This window comes from Bos indicus, chromosome 13, assembly GCF_029378745.1.
Source record: "Bos indicus isolate NIAB-ARS_2022 breed Sahiwal x Tharparkar chromosome 13, NIAB-ARS_B.indTharparkar_mat_pri_1.0, whole genome shotgun sequence".
Taxonomy (NCBI): domain Eukaryota; kingdom Metazoa; phylum Chordata; class Mammalia; order Artiodactyla; family Bovidae; genus Bos; species Bos indicus.
This window is the reverse complement of record NC_091772.1, coordinates 19018668-19044903: the sequence shown is the minus strand read 5'-3', so window position 1 is coordinate 19044903 and position 26236 is coordinate 19018668. Positions and strand designations below refer to the sequence as shown.

General features: G+C 42.4%; 1 protein-coding gene across 17 annotated transcripts in view; it reads right to left on the bottom strand.

Moving 5' to 3' along the window:
* PARD3 (par-3 family cell polarity regulator) overlaps positions 1-26236 on the bottom strand; it is a 577827-nt gene that overhangs the window by 68607 nt on the left and 482984 nt on the right. The window lies entirely within an intron of this gene.

The window sequence follows — 26236 nt, the reverse complement described above, 5'->3', positions numbered from 1 at the left end:
CATCTATGGTACACGGTGATCTGGGCAAACAGGATTGCAGACAGAAGAAACAGCAAGTGAAAAGGCCCTGGGGCATCAAAAAAAATGTACTTTTGAACAAGAAAAGCCTCATTAGCAGGGGTACGAGTGCTCAGCTCAGTGTGTAGTACTCACCATGCATACTCAAGAACCTTAAGTTCCTTTTCATCCTCTGAGCTCTTTCAAATTGGAGAAGGGGCTAGGTTAAGTAATCCAAGATGATTACCTAAGCTGCAACATAGTTTTGGTCACCAGGGAGGCAACTAACACAGGAACTTACTAGCTGGGTGACCTGGGGCCAGCTGCTTCACCTCTCTGAGCCTCAGTGTAAAATGAGGATAATTATTACCATCTTGATGTGATTGTCATGAAGATACATGCCTGGCACACAATAGCCGTGCTAAATTACTATTGACATGATACAAATACTCCTGGCTTGACCAGTCTCTTTTAAGAAGGTTCTCTCGTGGATTTTCTTTTAACAAGTCATTAACTTCTCGAGACACTTCAAGCTAATACACCAAGGCCAATGACAAGAGCAGACCAATTATAAACATGGATCAGTCAGCTCTGAAGCCTTAACACGGTGGGAAGCCATGATCCAATTAAGCAACGTTTGGTTTGTGGATTGCTGTTCAAAAATACGAATCTGTACAATGTCCATTTTGCAAGTTAAAACAGTCACAGGCCAAAATTCAGAGACAGATTTACAGGAAGCTTCAGTTTCAACATCTCCGGACCACTTCTGTAAAGTGCTGAAGAAGAAAAGAGCCACCAAACCAGAAAGCATGCTTTCAGAAGGTAAATACAACCAAGAGTCCCGTCACCATAATTTGTAGTTGTTTATCCGTTTGTGTCTAGTAGATACATACAAACCTCTCCAGTTTACAAATTTCTTTTTTCCCTCGCAAATCAGTTCACACCAGAAGTCTTAACGGCCATAGGTAACAAGCCATCTTTCTGGAACCTGCTGACATCTGCTTACATGGGATTGCTCTGCAGCTTCATAATTCAGGAGGTCCCTACAGGAAACATTGTGTTTGACCTCTATGCAAATCATATGGGTACTTTCATACATGGCTGCTGGTGTTGCATTTGAAAATGTTAAAATCCAGATTCTTCCAAAGGCAAAGGGAGGGATAGAAAAGTCGCACAGCTGGAAACAGGATTCAGCCTCAGAAACTGCCCCAACTTGTCATATCAGGGTCAACTAAATGTGTCAGATAAGAATTCGGTGAATTTACTTTGGCCAGTGCAGCTCTCCTTCTGAGTACACACGGCTGGTGAAAAGCCAGATGTTTTCAATCTGCAAAGCTTAACACCACCACACAGCAAAACCAGCTGGCAACAGCCTGAAAGAAAGCGTGTGTCTTGCTGGGAGGAGTCCCAGTCCCGGCGTGTTTGATCTTTTACACGCATCAAACAGAGCTCCCCTCTTCCCGAAGTCCATGCCTGTGTCACTGTCCTGGCAGCCGGCTCAGCAAGGACTTTGGAAGCAATAGCATCACCTCATTTTTTTTGTTGTTGTTCTAGAGCTCAAAAGTACTTAAAAAAATATACACATCTCCCCAGAAGTAGATCTCTCCTTATATACTAGTTAACCTGAAAGTAACATAAAAATTATTTAACGCCCCCCTCCAATAATCTGGTTTTGCCATAGTACAGACATACATGTGCATGAACACAGGATAAATCTCAGCAAGTCATATTCCGTTTATTCTTATAACTTCGGAAAAGCCAGATTGAAGTTGGCTTGTGCACCAGTCTATGAAGGGTTGTTGTGTAATTACTTGTATTTTTAAAAAATCTAACACAATGAGGGAATCTATCATAGCAAACAACTGCTAAAACCAGCTCTCAAGCACTTCAAAATTACCCATCCATCTAGGTGATACAAGGGCCCAGGCTCAATCCCTGGTCAGGAAATGAAAATCCCACAAGCCACGCAGTGTGGCAATAAATAAATAAATAAAACATCTAGGAAAATAGCGACTTCCTGTATGGCCCAGCTGCTGCCCATCCTCCTATACTGAGCCAAGGTGAGCTGAGCCCAGATCCCTACTCTTAGGTTTTAAACCAAGTACAAGCAGAGCTTGGATAATGAAGAAGGAACAGCAAGAGGTGAAACAATCACACAGCACACTTCCTGACAAGTGCCTGGAATCGCAGGAGAGAAGTTGAATTGTTAGTGGACAGGCCTTCACTCAAAGCAGTCATAAAATCCAGGTTTATTCCCCACTCAGGCTGATCCACATTCTATATCTGTGGTTCTTTCTCCTAAAAATTCCACACAACCTTCCTGGCTCCCACGCCCGCAGAGCTGGACTGACTTGTATACTCACTCTGGCGCGAATCTCTGGCCCTCCTTTGTGATTGGTTACTGAAGGCACCCTCTGGCTCATAGGGGGTTTAGAGAATTAATTAACGTTTGTGAAGCGCTTGTAGATCCACAAGCCGAGGGGTATTATATAAATGCAAATTACTAGCATTATTCTGTTTTCCATAGGGGCAGATTGCCCAGAGCACTCATTCATGCCTTAGAAGAAAACCAAGTCTCCCTATCTAGGTCTTCCTCTGTGAAGTGGGTTGTGGATTTACAACCCAGATCACCAACTTCTGCACATCACCCTGAGCAGGCCTTTGTGGATTTTTAATTTTTTTTTTCCTAGGGGACCTATTTTGGAACTCAGGTTCCTATTTTGGTTCTTAGGCTCGAAGCCTGCAAAAAAGATCAGAACTCATCATGGAGAGCAAATCCCACCTCCAGAAAGGAATTTCAGCTCTCCTCTTCTCTTCATTGGGAGGAGATAAGACGGAGGTCTTGGTTTTTTGGAAAGTTCGCAGTGTCCCCTGGTAGACACAGGAGGCCCTGGCCGAATTCCACTATGAGTGATTACATTCTGCTCACCTCAAGGTCTCCAGCCACTCCAACCGCGAGAAGTATTTATTGCCACTTTCTGCCCTTGAAATGTTTTGCAGTCTCTCTAGGTTCTGTTTAAACACGCGCTGCTTGTACCTGCTGCAGCCCCTCCTCCGGAATAAGGGGAGCAGGCCACCACTACCACGGCATCGCTTTTAGGGCCTAGACCCCTGGTTTATTTTGCTATGTAGATTGGAGGAGCCGTTCATATATTGTGTTTACACATGTACTCTCTGCCTTATCTCTGTTATTTTCACTTTAGACCTAGGAAAACAGTTGGGAGGTTATGTAAGCATTACCCTGGGTCTCGATCCTCAAATACCTTTGGCAACTTTTATTGGTCTCTGAGAACTCCATTGCTTAGCACTGAAAAACACTCTTTCCTATCATGTCATTCCAACACAACTTTAGGGCATGCTGCCGCAGAGGTCTCCAAAGATGCTAGAGGAAGGGGAAAAGGATTTACATGAGTCTTTTTGTATGTTAAAAACAGAAACAGGAGCAAAGGGAAAGAAAAGGATCTCTGTAAGGAATGCTTCATTTGCAGGATATTTATTGAACTCTCCTATGGAACTCAGCCTTGGAAGAAGGTGACAAGGGCAAGCAGTGGCCACAACTCCCACTCAGGGCTTCATCTCAGAACCAGAACAGTTAATGGGAACGTTGACGGGCTCCAGAGTAGGTAAAGAGGAACAGTTAAGATTGAAAAAGTAAAATAACTCTTTACCTATCATATTACATACACACGTGTGTACATATCGTATATTCCATGGTAGACTTCCACAGTTTTGAAAGTGCTTTACGGTGAGCTCATTTAACTCTCACAACAAACCCACAAGTACTACACCCACTCAACAGATAGGGAAACTCTGCCTCCAAGGAGTGGGTGACAAGCCTAATCACAGAGCTGGTCAAGGTGCATGTCCCAGACTTGGACCCGGGAGCTTGTTCTCCAGGGAGCAGTGGAAAGGGGTCAGCCTCTCGCACTCTAACTCAACTGATGATATGGAGGAAGAGAACACAGGAGAGAGGAAATGCAGGAGGAGCGGGCCAGGGATGTTCAAGGAGATGGGTTACAGCTTTCCCAGACACCGGCTTCTCACCAGCACTTCTGTCAGACTTTCCCACATGGATCTGCTTATACGCACTTCCGTCAGACTTTCCCACATGGATCTGCTTATACAAGTTGGAATATGAGGTCTGACCCTCAGTCACAGCTCAGTGTGGTCCCCTGGCCTCCACTGGCGAGTCTGAGAGGCTTTCTGGAAGAAGGCATCCCAGAGACTGTGGCTGGCCCCAGATTTTATGCCTCAGTTTCCCTCTGATCAGCCTAGAGTGAGTTACTATCCCCAGGGAACACTGAGTGGGACCGCTGGGCAGGAAGTGGGGAAGGGGAAACACATAAGCAACGCCCACTTCAAAGGCCCATGTGACCCCCTGCCTCTTCTTCGCTCGATATTGAGGGTTCAGCCATCTGTCTCCCCACCAGCCTTGCCCTTCTGGGGTCAGCTCCTTTCTCCTGTGTCCCTCACATTTGATGTCTCCCCCTCTTTGCTCCAACTCTTCCCAACAGGATTGTGACTTCCTGCGGCCAGAAACAGAACTTCATTTTTCTTGGTATTCCATATAATACTAACTCCAAGCCAGACATTCCAAAACTGTCTACCGAATTAGCTCTGGAAAAATCCCAAGTCCCTGCAGAACCCATCTTTGCTCTCTCCCACTGTTCAGTTGATAGCATGGACTCTATTCAATGTGTAAGAACATTTCCTTCTGGAGATAGGACCCTGTGCCAGCTGCTACCAATAGGTTGGATTTCAGTTTATTGGTGTGTGGAGTCTTGGTCCCAGGAGGTCATGGGGGGCAGGAGTGGAGACTTCAAGGATTGGCCCTGAAGGCTGCTGGACACCTTCACAGCTGGCCATTTAGAGATACCATAGCAGCAGCAAGCGGCATGGTACTGAGCAAGAACTGTAACAGAACATCTCGATGCTTCTATTAATATAAGGATAATGAGGGAATTGTGGCTGAAAATTCCCATCTGTTAGAATCACGTCTGAAAGCTCCTGGCCAAGACCCATTCACTCCTGGACACTCCATGAGAACAACCCCAACAGGTGCTTGGAAACTCTTCCTGGGGCTGAAGGTGGGCTCGACCTTGGTACAGATCATTCTCTTCTGCATGTCACCTCAGGGAAAAAAAGTAGCAAACCACAATATTCATCAGGACATTGCCTGAAAAGGCAAAGCAATCAATTCCAGATTGGAAAGTCTTAGCATAAGGAAGTCACAAAGCATCTTCAGTGACAGCAGTCATGTGGCGGGTTATACAAACCCAGCCCCAAATGCTTTCCACCTGAATCTCCTTCTGTGACCCCAGTCTCCCCGTGTTTTCAGGATAAACTAACATGACATTTATTAATATACCCACCATAGTAAAGTGCTTTCCAACTGGAAGGAAATTAACAATATGTTCCTTCTTTTTCTAGGGCAGTGTTAACTATGCTTTCAAAAGTGAAGCCACCAGGCTTTGTTTCTAAGGCATTTAAGTAAATCACTTTAATCAACCTAGTCAATCAAAGATGAGCTATATATTCTCTTTCTCTCATGGCAATGAAAACCTTCCTGTCACCCTTGCCAGGGTGGGACAGCAAACCACCAGGTGGGTATGGCTGAGAAGGGAGGATGGAGCAGCAGATAATTAAAGTGCTCAGGACCACTTGCCCATTGATTTTCCTCTTGTAAAGGTAGCTCAATTGAAATGTTCAGAATAAATCATGTGTTCAAATTATCTTCTGAAGTAAGAGCTGAGAGCATATTGATTAATAATTATTTGCACTAACAGACTCAACTATGGCAATATCATCAATTACCTTAAAAATTGTCTCAGATCAATCACAATGGAATCAGACGAGTTTGAAGATTCATTGTCTTCTGCTTAGTATTTTTAAAGAGATCCACAGAGAGGCTGTGCTTCAGAATGGAATCCTAGACAAGCACTGCTGGCCAGGCAGATGACATGATCACTTCTGCACATACATTGACCTGGAGCTTTTAACTGAGGAACCAGTCTCCCACACTTCCCCAGAGTGGCAGGTCTCCATGGTAAACAAATATTTTCTACATATGATACAGGATAAATGTGTATCATCCAAGGAATGTACTGCTGGTGATAAAACATAAAGTAACAGGCTGGGAGGCCAACCAGTCAACGGTGCCCAAACATCCAAGCTTACACACATGGATATATGTGTATATGCCTAGGATTCATCCACCAAGTAACACCCACATTGTAGATACGAGAACACCCAGAAGTACCTCCAATCTAATTTATTTGTGCAGCTAAATATGACTTGAGTAGACACCACTCCAAAGTTTTGAAAAATGAAGACCATACTCAAGCTTATATATCCACTTGGCCACTCAAAAAAACATGGCTAATTTTGGCAGTGATGCCCAGCGCCAATTTCCCAAGTCCCCAGAAGATGTTCCACCTGCAGCCACCACAGTCCCTCTAAAGTACAAATCTGACCATGTGGCTCCTCCGTCCTGTCCTTCCTGGCACAGCACTGACTAACTCTGCACCCCTGCCAAGGACCTCATCCTGACCCTCTGGTCCGGTAGTACTCAAAGTGTAGTCTGTGCAGTCCTGGGTCTCCAAGACCCTTTCCAAGGGTCCAGAACTATTTTATAATAATACTAAGGCATTGTTTGCCTTCTGTACTGGATTAACATTTGCAGTGATGGTGCAAAAAAGTGCACCAGGGAGCTGGTGAAACCGCTGGCGATTTGGCACAAACCAATGATCAGTATTCAGCGCCAAACGATAGTAGTGGTTGTGCTCTTCAGCTCCGAGCACTTGAAGGAAAATGAGTGCCATTTTCACTCAGGCACAAACTTGATGAAGCGGTAAATATTAATGTTAGCAAACCTGACTCCAAATATACCTCTTTTTAATTTTCTCTCCCGAGAAAGCACGCATGTATAAAGCCACTGTGATACCTACAGACTGTAGTATGATGTTTGTCTCAAGAAAAAGCACTTGTGGGATTGAGTTGCAAGCTGAACTAGCCTTGCCCCTCTCCCCCACAAAACACCACTTTTAATTAAAAAGAACAAGTAACAAAAATCTGCTATTCCGACGTAACTATTTAAAAGGAACTTTCTTGAAAATAAACAAAGTGTGTATTTGTCATTTTGAGGAAAATTAACTGACAATATTTGTGCCAATGATAAAATCTGGGCTTTTTAGTAATAATTCAAACTGTGGAAAATTCACCATGAGTTTGATAAACCCCCTAACACTTTCAGCTTTCTGTTCTGTTTTCTCTTACTGTATAATAAAATTATCACCATTTGGAAGATCTTTAGAACTTAGTCGACCCATATTTTCCAAGTGACCAATGCCTGGTGTAAGTAAATCATTCAGGGCTAAAAAACAAAAAACAAAAAAAACAGGTTTGGAGAGCAGGAGAGGTCAATAGTTTCAAGGTAACAGAGAAAAGTTCATCCCTGTGATGCCAGGTTTCACATTAGAATTGAATGAAAGAAATTACCTCATGTCAGCTTTGGTGTAGAAAACCACCCACAATCAGGTGAACTGTCTTCATAAACTTTAAACAAAACCACCCAGTGAACCAGGTTGAATGTAGAGGCAGTTAAGAGAATCCAGCTGTCTTCTCTTAATAAGCCAGACATTCTAAAAACATGAAGAGCTTTGAAAAAATATAAAACAATGTCCATCTTAGTACATTTTGAAGAATAGTTGTCTTAAATAAAAATGTACTTTGTACTACCGCATAATGAATTATTGTTGATTTTAAAGGAATGAATAAATAAATGTCTCAGTTTAAATTTCAAACATGGCAAGTATCAATATCTGTTTACCACACAATAAACCAAAGGTCCTTTGAAGGCCTCAGTGCAGCACTATGCAATGAGCGTGTGACCAGGGCCCAGCATACAACAGAAGAGAACACAAAAAAGAAAGAAAGAACGCCGCGCACAGCGACACGGATGGACCTGGAGACTATCATCTTAACTGAACTGAGGCAGACAAAGACAAACATCATATGAGACCACTTATACACGAAATCTAAAAAAAAAAGATACAAATGAACTTATTTGCAAAACAGACTCACAAACGTAGAAAGCAAACCTGGTTACCAAGGGGGAAAGGGGGATAGACTAGGAAGTTAGGATTAAAATATACACACTGCTACACATGAAGGAGATGATCGACAAGGACCTACTGTATAGCACAGGGAACTACACTCAATATCTTGTAATAACCTGTAATGGAAAAGAACCTGAAAAAAAATAGATACTACATATATATGTAGTACACTACACATTTACATACACATATATACAACTGATTCTTTTTGCTGTATATCTGAAACTAACACAACATTGTAAATCAACTGTACTTCAATAAAAATATTTTTATTTAAAATAGTAAAAAAAAAAGAAAAAGAAAAGAAAGCACAACATGCCCAGCCCAGGCAGGTGACAGAAGGCCCACGAAGAGGAGTAGCAGGTTTCCAGGCAGATTATGGAAGATGCTGCTGGGGAAGGAGCATTTCAGGCAGAGAACACAGCATATGCAAAGGCTTAAAAATATGAATGACATGGCATTTTACAAGTCCCAATTTGCGACAACGAGGTGGAGCACAGAATGTGGGGAAGAATAGAGAGAGAGGACAGGTTGAATTCCATGCCCAAAAGGTGAGAACGGGTACCAGAAAGTCTTTCATCGGGGATGTGAGAGATGATTTGTGTTTTAAGATAAATCTGTTTGGTCAGCAGCATGAAAAGAACAGAGGGGCATAGGATGAGAGTGGGAGAGAGCAGTTAGGATGCTATAGCAGTAAATTTAGGTAAGAAATAAAGCAGCCTAGGTAGTGGCATCGACAATTTGGAGGGAGAGGAGAGCAAACGGAGCATCATTAGCCAGAGGGACGGGTAGGGAAGAGGCCAGTTTGGAACAAAGTTACCAAGTTGAATTGGGATAGGTTGATTGTGTTGAATGCGGGACCTGCAGGAAAGGGACTCCAGGTGGGCAGCTGGATGGACTCTAGGCTGTGACTGTAGCAATCACTAAAACCAACTAACTGACAGAGAGGCAGTCACTGAAAGCACTAAGGAATCAGAGCGAAAGAAAGAGGAAGGTAAACAGACAGGAAGGCACACTCTAAGCTCCATATCACAAACATCCCCTGGTCCAAGGAGGAACATCAACAACCAGGACCCTTCTGATCAAACCTAAATTGACTTGTTGGATCAAAAGTGGACATCACCAATCAGATGTTCTCCAACTCACAATCCCAAAGGCTCAGTATAGTAGGAGCTTCAGCCCCGGGGCTGGGTGGGGGTGAGGATGGGTCAGGGGAAGAAGAGGGAGGAAGGCTCAAGGAGGCTGGCATTGAGTCAGAAGGGTTTCTGTGACTGCTGAAAAGAGGGAACAGAGTCGACGCCCCAGATGGACAACGACAGCATCACCATCACCCTTTAATTCCTCATGGCAGACACGGAGTTATTCCAGAGGAGGGAACCCAAGTCCAAGAGACTTTTGTACATGACATGTGATCAAAACTGTTTCATAACAAGGAACTATTTTTATCTCTGAAGCCAGGAAATAGATTCTCTGGGCTAACACATGGGCTGCATTTCAATCAGAGGACTTGGTCTGAATACACAATCCAGCAGGAAGGCAGAACTTCACCATGGGAAGTGGAACTTTGTGGAATGCTTCAAAATCAAGCATCAACCACTTTCCTGCCTACTTCTTGGATGGACGTGTCTGAGGAGGAAGCAGTATCAATCTTAGAGGACAGTTCATATCTTCTCAACACACATCTTATATTTTTCAATTATTTGCTTGTTTCATGTGTTATAAATAAGTCTTCCACTTATTTAAAAGCTTCCAAATGGAGATCAATTTCTTCTCCTTTTCTTCTCGCCCTGGCAAGGCTGGAAGATGCCTGTGAATGGATGGCTTGGGCTACCATCCTTCCTGTCTTGCTTAAAAAAAACCTTCTTAGGATCTAGGGGTAGCTGGCTGGCTGTGGTCTGTGTTTCAAGGCTTTCCATGAACTCAGTGCACAAAAGTATCATGGGAGCTTCATGTGAAATGGGTAGAAACAGTGATATCCAAACCTCCACCCTCACTCTCCTGTCTGTTAGGGGGAAAGGCATTAAAAGCAGAATGCATTTTGATGGCATTCTTACTATTAGGTTAAACTCAATCTAAAAGTTTGGCTGAGCCAGAGACATCTCCTAAAACTGATTTTTGAAGGAAATGGGAAGACTGCTAAGAAGAAGTCTTCCCTGAATTATACAAAACATTCTTTGAATTAACAAGTAATTCTTCCCACTGAAGTATCTAATTTGAATTTAAACATTTCTTTACATGCTACCTTAATTAGATGCACGTTTCTCTCAGCATCTTAATTTTATGCATTTTACACTTCTAAGCAGCTTGCTAGTGAGGATTGCTTATTTGCATTCATTTACATACAATTTGCAAGAAATGTTGAAAAACCTAGAAAGGGAGAGATTGTAAATTCCTGGATTTTTTTTCCCCTAAATAAAAATGTCAACTCTATGAGGAAACAAACAGTGCATTTCTTCCTTGCTTGTCTATAGTACTTTCAAGACTACTTTTAATATTTGTACACACAAAGAGATCCATTTAATGACTACTGCAGGAGGAAGATTTTCCCCTGCAAGTTAATCAGAACGATGAAAAAGTCTCCAAACTTCTAATCGCCTTCTTAATAAGAACGTGAAACATCCTCAAGCAGATAATGTCTCCTCAAAAATATTATTTGCCAAGTGCATCCTCTCAGACAATAAGGACATAGTTTATCAATTCTCCTCTAAAGATTCATCCAATTTAAAAACTATTTCTACTAGCTCAGGGTATTTATTCTATATGACTTTCACTCCAGTTAATTGGATTTTTCTCCACATCCCTCTCTCTTCCTGAGCTTAAATTTATCTTCACAATAACTCCACCATCCTTATGAGAAGCTGGGGGAACAGTTCTGGCCACTCTATACACAAGAAAATTCAAGTTGGTTATTTTGCAGAGATGGAAGCTGTTGATACTTCCCTGGCTTTCAATGCCTTGCATTTCCACTAACATTATAAATATGGGGTGGCCCTCTCCCTGTGACCTTGAGCATGGGGTCTGATGGGGCGCTGGGATGAGATTTCCTCAGGCAGCCATTTCTGCAAGGCTGCAGAGAGAGCAAAATGGTAGCACACACTTAAAATATAAGTGCCTTCCACATTAAAATTTTATCTCTCTAATTTCACTGGAACATGGCAGGGAGTGCTCCCACCCAAGCTTCATAAATAACCACTGCACTTCCAGAAGGCGCTCCCCTCTCCATATTGGGAATAATTCTGGATTACTGGTCTGAGCTTCGGGAAAGAAAGCTGCCTGTCCTAAAGAAGACGTGCCTAAGCAGAATGAGAGTTCTGACAATCTTCTGGGTGTAAAATAATGTTAACCGGCAGATGGAGTTTATCTGTGAAAGACAGTGGAAAAGGCAGGGTGGAAGCTGCCTTCACAGAGCAGTTGGGGAGGCTGGGGCCCCCAGGGGCTGGAGGAGGCCCCAGCAGCTTCCTGTGTGGGCTCCGAGGGTCATGTGATTCCACTGCCTCAGTCCCCCTAATGTAAAACCAAGATCTCGCAGAGAAAGCAAAAACAGATGCTGCACTTGAGATGATCTCTCTAAAGTAAACAAATTAGGGAATTTATACATCAGCTGTGGTCTCTGGAAATGAGCGAGAACTGAGTTTCCTAAAATAATTCAAGAAATCACTGTTAATATCCTGCAACATGCCAAAGCCATGTTGTTGTTGTTGTTCTTTTTTTTTAATGCTTCTCTCCCTTCATTTTCAAGGAGAACGGGACGTTAGGTGGATGATGGGAGACAGATTGTGAATGAAAGATCTAAGGTCTCACCCTAGCCCCTGAAGGGTACCACGGAAAAAGAAACACCGTTTTTATCTTAGGGCTTTAAGAAAACTTTGTAAACTTAAATTGTACAGCAGGTGTCATTACATACATTAGAGAAAGTAAAATCTGATGAACTTAATCTATTAAGTTAAAATGTCAGCATATGCTTGTTTATAAAACAGATTTGCTACTTTTGGACTAGCAGAATAATTCCTAGTACTGATTTTGCAACTTCCTGAATTGTCTTCAAATACTTCAAGATGCTCCAAAAGTGATTTCTCCATGCTCAGTAAATGGGAGAATCCAAGTTGTTTTATCTTACAAATAAATAATGCCAAATGATGTCTCTTAAGGAAAAGCATATTGATAATCAATCAAACAGAATAAGCTACAAAATAATTGAACACAATTAACATAATGTTTGTGGCTTCTTCCTTCAATTTTCATCTTATCTAATCCCAACCTTAAAATAAAATTTATTTTTTATGTCATTTTCAGACTTAAACAAATAATAGGATTCTTAGTGCTGACAGTGGACTTTCTTCACCACGCCAAGCAAGGTGTCTGCTCTTTTCTGAGCTGTTCTAGCAATGTCTGGCACTTAGAACAGGCATTCTGTGAATATAATGTATAATATGCATGTTCGCAGAAAGCCTGCTATGAATACACACACACACAGAGTTCAAAGTACTACTATTAACTGATGAGACACACTAGGTGCCTGTCAGAGGAAATGTCTTTAAAAGAGACAGATCATAAGTTTACACATCATAAACAAACATTTATGGAGTGTTTATGTACTGGGGCAGGAGACACATTTACCATCCTCAAGAAACCAGTTCCAGTTTGGAAGACAAGCTCTATTTATACAACTAACAATATAAGGCATCATATGTTACATGTGAAAGAGAAGGGACAGAAGGTGCCAGAAGAAGCAACACTTAGAAATGTATTTAGAGTCATATATATGGGCACAAATATCCCAAACAGAATCTTAGGAAGAGGTGTGTGATGTCAGCAAGCAGAACAGGACAGGCTCTCTGTGTATACACAAACACATCCTCACACCCTCACACACAGAGAAGCCTGCCACTCTCTGGCTATGAAAACTTGGGCAAGCTCATAGCCATCTCTCTAAATCTTAGTTTCCTGATCCAGTCACCGTGGATCATAGCAGTCACGCACAGAGCTGTTGTGAAAGCAAAATGTACAAATGCCACCTGAGTCCATGTAAAGCACTTACCTGGTGCCTGGTACACGGACCACGCTTTCAAGAAATACTAGCTTTAATGGGACTGATTGACGTTAAACTTACCTCACCCCTCTTAGCCCAATTATTCATTCTCATGTCATTTGATCTGCTCTCTTCATCAGCCTCGCAGCTGGCCTGGGAGCCTCTTTTCTATACTTTCTAGAACCAAGTGACCCAGGCAGAGTTTGGTGTTGGTTACACAGGATGACTGAGCTGAGTGACACACAGCTTGTAGACAGAAGGCATGGATGCAATCACACCCACCCGTACGCGATCAAATCTCATGAAACAGCACCCTAAGGCAAGAGTCACTTTTTTTTTTAATCACTGTTACTCTTAAGGTCTCTGAGTGTCTTTGCATCGTGGACTGGTTCCTGTTGTTTGTGATTATTTTTGACACACTACAGGGATGATCCTACCTCCCATTATAAGTGGAACAATGTGTGAAATAAACAGGGAGAGCAGATTTCCCTGGTGGTCCAGTGGTGAAAAATTCACCTGCCAATGCAGAGGACAGGGGTTTGATCGCTGGTCTGGAAAGATCCCACATGCCGAGAAGCAACAAAGCCCATGCAGCAGAACTACTGAGCCCGCGCTCTCCAGCCGCGGAGCCACAGCAAGAGAAACCAGCACACTGAGAAGCCCACACTGTGAGGAAGAGCGGACCCGCCACTGCAAGGAGAAAGACCTCTGGAAGCAACGAAGGCCCAGTGCAGCCAAAAACCACCATAAACAAATAATTTTTAAAAAAGAAACAAGGGAAGCCTGGAACTCATTCTGTCATATAGATTTTCATGACAGTGGCATTTTGTGTTACTTATTTTTGACCTGTATTACCTTTTAAGTTACAAATACTTTGTACACTTTCTGTCCCGATTACTAAAGGCTTTAAGGGGAAGACCAGAACTAAAACCAGTATTTGTGGGGCATCCCATGAGGGGCCCTCCTCAGCTCCTTCTTTTGTTCCTGATGTAAATTTGCAGTGCAAGCTTTGTGTGTCCCTCTCAGGAAATGGCTGGTTGTGCCTGGACACGGGTAGTCATCCTTCTTTCCCACCTTGTCCTTTCCCACCTGTACTCAATAGATGAGAAGTGTGTGTACACACACACACACACACACACACACACAGATGCACAAACATCTAGCACACCATCTTGAACAACTCCTTGCAGTGACCAAACACCACGTATGTATTCTTAGGAAAACACTTGCTTTTAGGATTCAGTTGGCTTCTGAGTACACACAGATGGTCTTCATGTTTTAATTATTCAGTCTGAGGAATTGATTGGACCAGAACTGGAAGGAAACCTTCAACCTCCTGTTTTGTGTCCCATCGGCACTCTGTTCAGACAACTCTTAGGACGATATATTGTTTTCCTCTAAGAAAAAATGCAGATCACCTGCCCAACTCTAACAAATTTAAAACAAAAAAACAAACATAAAAAACACCCCACCACCAACTGCCAAGTTCCTGGCGTGGATTCCTTCAACAATGTAAATATAGTTAGTTTTTGTTTAATTCCTTTGGGACAAAAAAAAAAATTGCTCAGTTCTACTCTCCTCCTTAGACCAGGTGCATACAGAACTAGCAAATTCAGGACTCCAGGTTAACACATAAGAGATTTTTTTTTTCTTATACATAAATTAACTAGTTATTAGCTTGAATTCTCCATTATTGTTTACTGTACAAACCTTAGTTCCTACTACAGAACAATGTAAATCTGTTATTATTTTATGAAAAGAATGAGAAATTCTTAGACCTTGAAGTTCACAATATAATTTTTAACATCAGCGATAGCAGCAAGATTTTAGAAGATGGTGCAGTAATTAAAATTGTGGGGGGATAAATCTATAAGCCAAGTACAAGCAAAATTTCTAGACAACTTACATTTAAAATTATGTTTTGATTATCAAAGAACTATAATAAATTCTGATAACACAGCTATATAAAAAAGAAGAAAAGAAATCATTTGTTATCTCAGCAATTATGAGTTTAATGTTTTGGTCTTTTTTCCTTCTACAGACAGACCTCATTTTATTGTGCTTACAAGTAACTGTAGCTTTTTCCCTTTTTTTACAAACTGAAGGTGTGTGGCAACCCTTCGTGGAGCAAGTGTATTGGCACCCATTTTCCAGTAGCATTTGCTCACTTTATGTCTCTGTGTCACATTTTGGTAATTTTCATACTCTGTCAAACTTTTACATTATAATTTTATTTGTTTGATGATCTGTGATCAGGGATCTCTGATGTTACTGCTACCATTGCTGAAGGTTCCAATCATGGTTAGCAATTTTTAGCAACAGTATGCTTTTGAACTGTGGTGTTGGAGAAGACTCTTGAGAGTCCCTTGGACTGCAAAGAGATCCAACCAGTCCATTCTGAAGGAGATCAGCCCTGGGATTTCTTTGGAAGGAATGATGCTAAAGCTGAAACTCCAGTACTTTGGTCACCTCATGTGAAGAGTTGACTCATTGGAAAAGACCCTGATGCTGGGAGGGATTGGGGGCAGGAGGAGAAGGGGACGACAGAGGATGAGATGGCTGGATGGCATCACTGACTCGATGGACGTGAGTCTGGGTGAACTGCGATTCATGGGGTCGCAAAGAGTCGGACACGACTGAGCGACTGATCTGATCTGATCTGACTAATATTTTTAATCAAGGTATGTACATTTTTTAGACACAGTGCTACTGCACACTTAATAGACTACAATATAGTGTAAACATAACTTTCATAGACACTGGGGAACCAAAAAATTCTGGTGTGTTGCTTTACTGCAATATTCACTGTACTGCAGTGGTCCAGAACCCAATCGACACTTTCTCCAAGGAATGCCTACAGTCGACATCCAACTAGTGACACAATGAAGACTTATCATATTTCAATACATTCCACCTGGGCATCGATTCTAACTAATATTAATTTAGAATCTAGAAGAATGCCCATTTGAAATCACGGGTTGGCATGTGTACACACATAAAGAGACTTCTGGAAGGCTAATCCTAGATGGATGTTGATAGGATATGGGATCACCTTAATTTTTTTCTTTATGCTTTTCTGCATTTTAAAATTTTTATAAAGAACAATATTTTTTATTCTTAAAAATTATTCCATTTGGTGGGAAGTTTTCACTGTCATTTTGTTTTATGATTGTCCACTGAGCCCCAGATGCTCCCCGATATCCCTTTACAGCTGACAAAATTGTTACAAGCAGTTAATTTCTCCAAAAGGTGTCACAAAATATGCAAACACAAAGGAAAAGACAAATTGCTGGGTTGAACCCCAGACCTTCAATGTACTGGGGCAATACTTGAGGCCGTGGGTTCAGACTAACATGAGTGATGCCCTGCTCCCCAGGTGGGGGCTGTTTAAAGGCAGTACTGGCCCCAGCCTGGAGAAGCCACAGACATGGAGGCTGGCTCCATGGAGCTGTAGACATACCACACGTAGCCTTGAGGGAGGACCTTCCCAGAAGCAGGGATGTGAGGACCACGAGATACCCATGAGTGCTGTAAGCTGACATCCATCCCCGGTGGCTGGTTAACACAGTCAGAGCCCAGAGTTAACCAGGCCACAGTCACAGCTTCAAGCTGATGACCAAGGAGCCTGCTCGGCTGACAGCTGTTGTTGTGCACATGTGTGCTCAGTCATGTCCAACTCTTTGCAACCCCATAGACTGTGGCCCGCCAGGCTTGTCTGTCCATGGAATTTTCCAGGCAAGAATACTTGAGTGGGTTGTCATTTCCTCCTCCAGGGGATCTTCCTGACCCAGGGATCTAATCTTTGTCTCCAGCCACCGAGGATGCCCCCAACTCCAGTTACCTGTTAGCAAAGGTGCCTGTTGTGTTGAGGAAGCTCAAATAAGGACATGAGAATAAAGCACTCAGAGTACTAAAAGTTCACCTTCCTAAGAGGTTCTCAATAGCAGCCCCCTCCTACTGTTGAGAACAGAGGATACAACCTTTCTATTTTGAGCACATTCTCCCTATTACAAAACAGGAAACTCAGTAGATGGTCAAAAGGAAGGTGTGAGTTCTTAGTTACAGCCCAGTTCTTTTTCCCTGGCATTCTCCTAGGTTCTTTAACCACAAAGACCAACCTTCAAATATGAGTAGCAACACTGTAGCCCAACAAAAAGCTGAATATTACACCCATGAAAAATGGGCTAGTGATTCCTGAACATCATGCATATATCCTGCATTTCACTGAGGTAAGGAAATCATCAAGATAGCCATGAAATGGGATTTGGAAGTAAAGACCTGCTCAAAAAAGTGCAATTTTATAAAAGAGCTATCTTTGAGACTATGATCATGTGGATCTTTGTCGCAAATAGCAAAAACAGTGAAAATTTACTGACCTCTGGCTGTTAAGCAGTTTATGCATTGTCTCACTTAATCTCCAAATCAACCCCAGGAGACGGGAGAACCATGATTCTTCTTTCGTGGAGTACAGCTTAGACAGGCTGAGTCACTGGTCTCATGTCACCTATCAACGTTAGGGTCAGGAAGAGTGAGCTCCCAAGAGTATTGACTTTCAAACCTCTTAACAACAGGAAAAGGAAACCATAGATTTCCTGTGGACAGTTAACTTACTGAGGGATGTGTGATATTTTCACTGGTTGGGAGGGGAGGTTAAAAGAACATGTCTGCTGAACAAGGATGGACTCAGAGATTACCACACTAAATGAAGTAAGAAAGAGAAAGACAAATACCATATGATATTTCTTATATGTGGAATCTAAAATATGACACAAAAGGGCTCATCTACGAAATAGAAACAGACTCACAGACATAAAGGACAGACTTGTAGTTGCTAGGGGGAGGAAGGTTGGGGAGGGATGGACTGGGAGTTTGAGATTAGCAGATGCAAACTACTATATACAGAGTGGATAAGTTCCTACTATACAGTACAGGGAACTATATTCAATATTCTGTGATAAACCATAATGGAAAAGAGTATGAAAAAGAGTGTATATATATATATATTATATATATATATATAATATATATATAACTGAATTACTATGCTGTAGAGTAGAAGTTTACACATCATTGTAAATCAACTACACTTCGATAAGATAAATTAGAAAAAAATAGCTGCAGCTCTGTGGACATTTGCCCAAAATGGAGGGAGTTAAAAACCTCACTTTAGAAAAGAAACACATCAGGAAAGGAATTTGTGTCAATACATGGGGCCTAGCTGCTATTTGCTCATCTCTAGTGGAGGAGTCTCAGCCTGTCTTAGAAAAAGGAAACTGTTAGCTGCCTTCCATCCATCCATCATATGACTTGCTACCTACCGAATTCCAATAAGGCATCAATAGCTCATTGGGGTTGGTCCAACCGCTCAGCTAGATATGCGATAAAGAACGGGCTTGCTAGGGGACTGAGCATCAATAGACCCCGAGCAGTGACAACAGGAAGGCAGAGACAAAGCATTAGCTATTAGCCTCTCTCCGCCCCAGGGCTCCTGCTGCCTTATAGAACCACGGCCCCAGCTCACCAGCAGGGCTACCACAGCAAGTGATTTTCAGCGGCTGTGAGGCCCACCCAGGCACCTGGACCAGTGTGGCCGACTTGGCATCAGTCTTCACCATTTCATGAACAGGGCAGATGTCAAACAAACTCTCTGGCAGCTTCTTGGCAAACCCCCACTTTTCTCCCTCCAATAGATGTGTAAGTGCTTGTGTGTGCAACAGACACATGCACCATCCAAGTTATCTAATCCCTGTGTCTGCTCATGAGGAGGCAGCCTGGAACAGGAAAGGTGTGGGCTTGGAGACAGAGGGAGAACTGGGTTCCAGTCCACTCTCTGTCCCCAGAGATGATCACGCTTTACATCTCCCACCTGTCAATGAAGGAGGCACTCACCTACTTGCAAGGAGCTCTGAGGATGAAGCCACGTCACAATGCACACAGTATACTCAGTGAACGCGACTTACTAAAGCTATTGTTAGGAGCCACTGTGCAGGAAATGCTGATAAATCACATTGTATTTCCACTGTGAGAAACTTCTGGGTAGAAAACAGGTAGTCTCTCATTGTTTAAAAACAATATTTTATATAACAAAGGAAGATCTTTATCTCAGCATAAGTAAAACTTTAAATAAATTATTAGAAAACCAAAGAGAAATATAAACTTAAAATTAGAAAGAAATGAAAAGCCACAGATATTAAGAAGGCTGACATATTTTGGAGAGAGAAATTCCAGCTGCTGGCTCATCTCTTCAGAGTGATGACAGTGACTCTCTCAGGAGGGGAGACTCTCTCAGGAGGGAAAGGCAGTTTTAGACAGTCAACCATAATTAAGCATAATGATTGTACCAGCTTTATTAAGGCAAATGTAAGGCATAATTTGAGTCTGGGGACAATCATCTTCAAAAAAATTGGAAAACAACATACTGTAAACCTTTGCATCATAAGCACATTTCGTCAACAGCAGCCTCAGGGCTCCAGTGAAATCAATTAGGTGTGTTACATATTTAACAATGGAAAAAGACTTTCATCTTTGTACTTCTCAACTAAGAGACATCTGATGCTGAAGCCACTGGAACTTTCAGGTGAATATCAGCAGGAGCCGAGAAACCTTTGTGTTGAACTTGCCTAATCTGACTATATTTATTCTGTTATATTGATATCTGAACTCAAGTTTAAAATATTCCTATGCTGGCCTAAATTCTCTTGAAATGCTTCATAGGCTGGGTGTAAATGAGAAATAACTTTTCAGTGTATTAGAAAACAGTTAATAGTGCATTCAAATCTTTCTGTAGTTTTTTTTTAAACTTTTTTTGTTGTTGTTAAGAAAAAAAACTCTTCCAGGTCTATTCCCTTGATCAGTTTTCAGAAGGAAGTCCACGAACATTCATCATGTAGGCCTCTGGTGAAGTGTCACATGCAAGGGCCTGGATTTTGGAGAAGGATGCCAAGTCCTAAGGAAGCGAGGGGACAGACAGGGAGAGAGGGTACCAGACCGAGAAGGCAAAGTCAGGGTAAAGCCATGAAGGGAGCAGAGACTGGGTCCTGGAGAAATGCAAGGACTCACCTCCTGATACTGCTCTTCAGGGCTCCCCACTTTTTAAACTTCATCTGGGGTCCAGGAAAAGCAGCAGATTGCGAGGACTCTCTGCCTGGTTTCTGCTGTGGCTACCTGCACTGGAAGCAGGCAGCACCCTGGGACACTTGCTCTGGATAGTTTCCCACCCCTTGGGCTGGGTGAGCTGCTGTCATCAAACCCCAGGGGGCGGTGGCTGAGGACTGATGCTGAGTGTGGGAGGAAGGGCAGCCCTGGTGGAGGGTGGCCTGAGAGGGAGGGCAAAATGATGGAGAGACGCGTGCACGGATCCACAACTTGACCTTCAACCCCACACAGCATCTCACTAGACACTCACTTCAGTCTCATGGGAGACAGAAGTAGGGGGGTGGTCCAGAAGCAAGTGTGAGAGGTGGCTGTACCTGAGAAGGACCGAGGTGTGCCTACCTGACGGCCCAGAGACAGCGAGGGAATTGCAGGCTGGCTGGTCAAGCGCTCTAGCGCCCCCTGGCTGTAACTCGCAGACCTTTAGTATATGGAAGTGAAGTGAAAGTCTCTCAGTCGTGTCCGCCTCTTTGCGACCCCACGGACTGGTCCGTGGAATTCTCCAGGCCAGAATACTGGAGTAGGTAGCTATTCCCTTCTCCAGGGGATTTTGCCAAGCCAGGGATCGAACCCAGGTCTCCTGCATTGCAGGAGGATTCTTTACCAGCTGAGCCACAAGAGAAGCCCTTAGTACCTGGGGCGTGAAACTAGTCTAGCGCTTGCAGTTGGCAAGATCCTGACAGATTAGCAGATCCAGCAGTGTCAGAAAGCAGAAGACAGGTGACATTTTCCTTGAGTGAGCCCCTAATGCCCTGGTTATGCCTCTCCCTCTGCTACTGGGAACCTGTTGAGGTCCAGGCCTATCCCATTTGTATGATACTGTAGGAAGTTCCCCGGAGATCAGGGACCTTACTGGAGGAAGTTTCCCCGAGATCAGAGAAAACTTGCAAAATCTCTGTGTAATTCAGGCGGAGCAATGCAGGAGGCTACGCAGATTCATCCACCAACAGGCATCTAGCCCTCCCTCGCCCTGCACCGAGTTTGAAGCCACCATCTGCTGTGGTGTATGAGTGCCCGCAGGTGTGCTTGTTGGTCTGAGTGTCACAGAGTTCGGGCAGGTAAGTTCTCTCTGTTTACAGTTTAACTGGAGGAACAAGACTGATGAAGCTCACATCAGCAATTTGCTCCTATAGACTCCCCCTTTATCTTATAGAGGGATTTATACTTCATTAAGATTCAGTCTTCTGATTATTTCTCATTCAGATGGTTGTTTGTTTTGCAACTCTTGGGCAAAAAAGAAAAAAAAAGTAATAAAATAAATAAAAATAAGCAGGGTGGTGAGTGTTTTCAATAAGTAATCCTCACACTAACTGCTGGGCAGTGGAGCCCATTTTCTGCAAGCTAATTTAATGTAAACAAGTCAGGACATAGAAAAAGTGAAACCCCAGCCATGGAATTCCTGGTAAGAGCATTTACTGAGTGGGTGGAGAACAACTCCCCACCCCCACCCCTATCCTCAGAGGGAGAGAGTGTTAGAGGTCATGGCAGGCTGGGACACCATGGATTGAGTTTCACTCTCAGGACAAAGCTGGTTATATAAATAAGGCTAGAGGCACCGAAGGGTTAAATGCATGTTCCACCTTTTCTTTTACCAAGAAAAGATGATTCTTCCCCCTTTTTTTACAAATCCCCCAAAGCACACTCTATTAGAGATACACACTAAACCTTATGGGAATTCCCAATTGATATTTATCAAAAGGGTTTCATTTCAGATTTCTCAATTCCAACTTTAAATAAAAATAACCAGTATGATCTTAGTTTTTAAGATGATATCAATTCCCTTCGGAGTGGACACTGAGGATTTAGTAGAAAAGTTCAAATATCTGATTTTTTTTTAAAAACTCCTTTTTTCCAGAAAATAGATATTTGATGTCAAAAGAGGCAGTGATCTAACTTTTTAAAAAAGAAAAAAAGTAATGAGCTCTCTCTGGACAAATTATGCCTGGGATTCTCATGCAAAGAATGTACAGATCCAATTTTTCAAAGCTTGAATATTCTCTATGGTGTAAAACAATTGTAAGTACCTTTGCTAATTAATGAGCTGCTTTTAGCTGTAAATCAGCAGAATTGTTTTTTTTTTTTTTTTTTTTTTAGAAACACATAGCCATGAATGTAAGATTTTCTTTTTTTTTCCCGTCTCTGTATATGTCATTTTTAAAAAATTCGATCTTTGTCACGGACACAAGTCAAATCAGGACTAATGAGCCATTCTCTAAAATGCAAATAATAGTATTCATTAAAGAAGAAGTATTTTAGCAAAAAGTAACTGACAATAAGGATGACGTGTAAGTGAAGATTGCCTGCAGGTGGCCCGAATGTGGGATGCTGCACCGAATTACAGAGGTTTTACATGACTCTTTATTCAATTGTTCAAGATGAGAAGAGTAATATTCCTGAGTTCTCTTCTAACATTACTAACAATATTCCTTTTGTCTTCCATCTTCAGAATCCTTGCCAACACCACCAGGGGATGCCAGGCCTTTTAATACATCTTTAACAAGGCTTTTTACTAATATATCATACCTCATGGCATAGGTTCACCTATGGCTGATTTCTTGTGACTCATTTTATACCAAGTTACCCCTTGAAAGGAAAGCTATGACAAACCTAGACAGCATATTAAAAAGTAGAGACATTACTTTGCTGACAAAGGTCTGTATAGTCAAACCTATGGTTTTTCCAGTAGTCATGTACAGATATGAGTCAGTCCATAAAGAAGGCTGAGTGCCGAAGAATTGATGCTTTCAAACTGTGGTGCTGAAGAAGACTCTTAGAATCCCTTGGACATCAAGGAGATCAAACCAGTCAATCCTAAAGGAAATCAACCCTGAATATTCATTGGAAGGACTGATGCTGAAGCTGAAGCTCCGGTACTTGGGCCACCTGCTTTGAAGAGCCCACTCCTGGAAAAGACCCTGATGCTGGGAAAGACTGAAGGCAAAAGGAGAAGGGAGCCACAGAGGATGAGATGGTTAGATACCATCACTGACTCCATGGACATGAATTTGAGTAAACTCTGGGAGATGGTGGAAGACAGAGGAGACTGGTGTGCTGCAGCCCATGGAATTACAGTCAGACATGACTTAGTGACTGAACAACAACAACAGGTAACAGACAAAGTAGAAAAGATCCAGCAAAGACGGCAGGATGTGGTGGTTCCCAGGTACCCCTCTCAGGACAGTCTGGTAGTGAACAGGAGCTGTGTACTCAGCGATCAGTCCTTTACCAGTTGTATTCCAGAAATAAATTTGTCTGACATATTTGAATATTTTTACTAAAGGAGAAAAGTAATATTTGAGGACAACCATTTCAATGCAAACTAGATGTTCACATATGATATTTTGACACTCCCCACCCCCAGAGAAAGAGAGGTAAAACAAAGCAAACTCATCCTGTCATTTAAAATTAACTAGAAGGGGGGAAAATGGCTTCAGATTTTCTTTCTACTTCGGTAACCTAAGAATCTCTGATTCTTTTAAATTCTATTTCTTGGGTCAAGAGAGGAAGAATATATGAATGCATTTATTCATATATATTGTTTTAATGAGAAAAAAACTTCATTTTGCAGGAAATGTCTTCTCATCAAAAGTCTAGCAGAATATTTAGTTGGAGGATTATTTGGTTATCGGGAGCCCAAAGGATTCAATCTTACTTACTTCTTTTAACATGATGCTATTAAGTAGTCTAGAGGTGAAGGAGGGGTGGAATTTACATGGAGATGTTGCTGGTGCCAAGAGTAGAGTCTGGACCTGGGAGAGAAGTGTTTTGAGAAGCAAAGCTTGGCTGATTCTGTTCTTTGTGAGATAACTGATATTAATGTTTAACATTAATGTACTGGGGAAGAATCACCATAGGAGTAAACATCTAGAATCTTTTATAAATAGGAAAAAGAGTTCTTAACTTAGTTTTCTTAACCAAGAGCAAAGAAACCTGAGTCAGAGAGACCCAGGTTCAAATGCTGCCTCAACTCTTTAGTGGCGGCTGGAGCTTGGCTGGGTCACCCTGCTAAGTCTTCTGTGTACTGTTAAATGGCTTTAAAAAATGCCCACCTCACAGAGATGGTGCTGAAAACAAAATGAGAAAATGCATGCAAATTCTTGCATGAGAAAGCACTTAATAAATGTTAGCTATTATTAGTTATCATTAACATCCTTATTTTTATCCCAAAGTTGTGGTAATAATAAAACTATATTAGGTGAGATATTCATGGACAGAAATCCAAAATAGGTACCGGGTTTGATTATCATGCACATGTAACCTTCATCCTCAGTTACCAAAAATCCTCCCTAGTGGCAATGAGATTCACTGAAGTTTTAATATGTTGCTTTTTAAAATTATGCACATACTGCAAGGATAGAAAGATTTTATAGGTTCACACCAAATTGTGAACCTTTGCATGATACTTTGTCTATGATGTTGTCAATACAAGACCAGAACTAAGGATTTCCCATGTAACATAAGATTTCTTTCATGTAACATAAGAAAATATCTCACACATCACTTCTGTTACCATGATAAATGTAAAGATGGGTTGTGTGTGTGAGTGCATATGTGTTGTGCGCACATGTGGTATGTGTTTGGAGGTGGTGGAAAGGAGAGAAATGGGAACAATAATAAGTGTATTTATTTGGTTTTTCCTTCTTTTCTCTGTTAGGAGGGTTGTTTAATGCCTCAGTGACTTAATATAAATCTAAACTGCTCTTCCATGGATGGATTGCCCCCACGTGTCTTGCTTGTGAATGTAGGAGGAGGCGTTTGATGAGACCAGAGGAGACAGAAAGTATTTCAGGTAGGTACCACCTACCAGAAAGGGAGCCCAGGGATCAGCAGCATCTGAAACAGCTCAACTTGTTATGACTCCTCCATACAAAAAAGGAAAGATCTAGCCAGTGGTACAACATGGGAATAGTCTATCCCTGTCTCGTGACTGAAGGAATAAGTATTAATTATCACAAACTTGCGACCTGAGATGACATCATGACTCGGAAGCAGGAGTGACTCACCTCTGCACCACAGCAGCCACAGCTTGGCCTCCTTTCCCAGGGCCTGCGATGGTCTGGGAGGACCCCTACCCGCTGATTCCCAAGAAAACTAGAATTCAGTGCACAATGGCCATTCACAAACTGACAATTTCCTCTTGACTTAGATTTGCAACACAGGAAGGGAGTGAGGGGTCGTGCCAGACCTGCTGTGATCCCCTTCCCCCAACACCAGGAGAAGGTGACCGTGTCCTGCTTCCTACTTGCTGTGTCATGGTGGTCACATGTGTTATCTCGCTGAACGCCTGCTCCATAGGGCTGTCAGGAGGATTGAGAACGCATGCACACACATCCCTATGTTCATTCTAGCACTATTCACAGTGGCCAAGACATGGAAACAATCTAAATGTCCATCAACAGGTGAATGAATAAACAAGATGTGGTGTGTAAACACACACACAGAAAACAGAATATTACTCAGCCATAAAAAGGATGAAACAATGCCATCTATAGCAATATAAATACAAGTAGAGATTATCATACTAAGTGATATAAGAAAGAGGAAGAGGAAGACAAACACCATATGATATCACTTATATGTGGAATCTAAAATGTGATACAAATGAACCCTCTATGAAACAGAACAAATTCATGGACAAAGAAAACAAACCTGTGGTTGCCAAGGGGGAGGGAGTTGGGGAAGGGATGGAGTAGAAGGTTGGGGTTGCTGCTGCTAAGTCACTTCAGTCGTGTCCGATTCTGTGCGACCCCAGAGACGGCAGCCCACCAGGCTCCCCCGTCCCTGGGATTCTCCAGGCAAGAACACCGGAGTGGGCTGCCATTTCCTTCTCCAATGCATGAAAGTGAAAAGTGAAAGTGAAGTCACTCAGTCGTGTCCGACTCCTAGCGACCCCATGGACTGCAGCCTACCAGGCTCCTCCGTCCATGGGATTTTCCAGGCA